Source organism: Triticum dicoccoides, chromosome 7B (genome assembly GCF_002162155.2).
Source record: "Triticum dicoccoides isolate Atlit2015 ecotype Zavitan chromosome 7B, WEW_v2.0, whole genome shotgun sequence".
NCBI classification, from domain to species: domain Eukaryota; kingdom Viridiplantae; phylum Streptophyta; class Magnoliopsida; order Poales; family Poaceae; genus Triticum; species Triticum dicoccoides.
The window spans coordinates 750750328-750752378 of NC_041393.1; the positions used below are offsets into that span (position 1 = coordinate 750750328).

The window sequence follows — 2051 nt, forward strand, 5'->3', positions numbered from 1 at the left end:
CCCTCAACGGGAAGAGGCTATGGAACGAAATATACGTGGAAGAAGATTAACTGGCTAGCTTTCACACGTGTCCATTCGCCTTGGATCAAGATTTGGAATAGCTAATAATTTCCACAAATTACATAGGCACCGCAAAACATTGTGCTACAAAGTTTATGTTGCTTAGTGGATTTATACTATTTGTTTAGAATCGTCATTTCTAGGATCTTTCCTAAAAACTCCAACTAATTTTCTTACCGAGATGTCATGCATCACCTGCTACCGAAAAATGTCGATTTCACAAATTTCAACTTGAAATTACGTTGCCATTTATTTTCTTGTGCACGTTCCCTCAACGGGAAGATGCTATGGAACGAAACATACGTGGAAGAAGATTAACTGGCTACCTTTCACACGGAAAAGAACAAGTACATGCAAAATGAGATACGTACTCCCTCCGTCCCAAAATATTTGTCGAAAAAATGAATAAAATTGGAAGTATCTATAACTAAAATACGGCTAAATTCATCCATTTTCCCGACAAGTATCTCGGGACGGAGGGAGTACGTACTAGCAGGCTCCACTTGAAAATGCATCACACACGATGTATGATTCCCGACGAGTCGACACCGTAACATATGATAATTTATGCATACATAATAGTATTGAATTCTTGGAGAAAAGAGTGAATGAAAGATCAAACATAAATTGGGGTCTCAAGCCGGGCCTTGATCTCATCGATGACCGACGGGAAGCGTTGCATGAGCCACAGGTACCCCTCGGTTACCACAATTCTCTTGAAGTTCTTCCCGGCCATGAAGAAGTCGAGGCACCTACTCTTGAGCTCCGGACAGCCGTGCATGTCAGCATAACCTAATGTCGTCGCCACTGTTTCCACCGATACCATGTCCCATAGCTTCTGAGCACACATGAGCTTTAATCTGCCGATGTCGTATCTGTCCGCTGCTGCAAGTATATGCCGAAGTTGTTGGGCTGTTGGCGAAAAGGAAAAGCTTTCGGGATCGAAGTCTACGGACAGTCTGTCCGTGTACATGAACCGAAGCATAGCTTTGAACGTTGATGGCTCGATCTCATGCAATGTGATGCACTGCATGGTAGCCTCTGCTAAGCAACCGAAGAGCTCTGCTCTGAACACCGACGATCGGGCCGCAAGCACGGCCCGGTGGGCGCGGAACGTCTCGCCGCCGACGACGAAGGAGACGTCTGAGCCATCGGGGCATTCCAGCAGGCTCCCGAGATGGTCGCCGATGTTCGTGGCCGGCACGGGTATGGAGTTCCCGGGCAGAGCTATGACACCACATATGAGCGTGATCACGCCGTTCTTGACATAGCGCGACTCCAGGCGATTTCGCTTCACGCAGAGATCACCAGACCACCTGACGTAGTTACCTGTTGTGTACTCGTCGATCTCCAGCACTGACCTTTTTAAGCGGCACGAAGACGGAGCGCCGTCACTTCGCACCAGGAAGCCCTCGCAGAAGCCATTGAACCTGTTGAATTGGCTGTACAGGGAGAGGGAGAGGTCTAGGACAACGTCTTCGTGGTCTTCCCAGTAGTAGCATTCGATCATCCAGCTATAGTGCTCCGCGGAGATGCTTTTGGAGAGAGGGTTGATGCAGCCATGGTTTTTTATTTCTGGGTAGTCAAGTTTGAACTCGGTGAAGCTGGAGTCGACCATGTTTGCATATGGAGTAGAAATTGTAGCACCAGGTTGAACTTATAAACAAGTGTTTGTGGACGCTTGTGATCCTCAGCCAAGGAGTAATGTTCAACCCCTCGAGAATCTGAATGTGTGGTGCCTTGAGTATCGAGCAGGAAGATGAGATGATTGTAGTATTCCGATGAAGGCTGGTTAATTACTACTCCCTCCTTCCGGAAAAGCTTGTCCCAAGCTTGTTCCTCAAATAAATGTATCTAGCACTAATTTGATGCTAGATACATCCATTTGAGGGACAAGCTTTTTCGGACGGAAGGAGTACTAGTACTGTATAGAACTGGCGCCAGTTCAGTGGCTCTCGTCGCTTCAGCTAACCTGCCGCGGCACACGCGGC

General features: G+C 47.6%; 1 pseudogene; it reads right to left on the reverse strand.

Annotated features, from left to right (window-relative positions):
* Positions 1 to 676: 676 nt before the first annotated feature.
* Positions 677 to 1686, reverse strand: LOC119335565 (annotated as a pseudogene).
* Between the last annotated feature and the right edge of the window lie 365 nt (positions 1687 to 2051).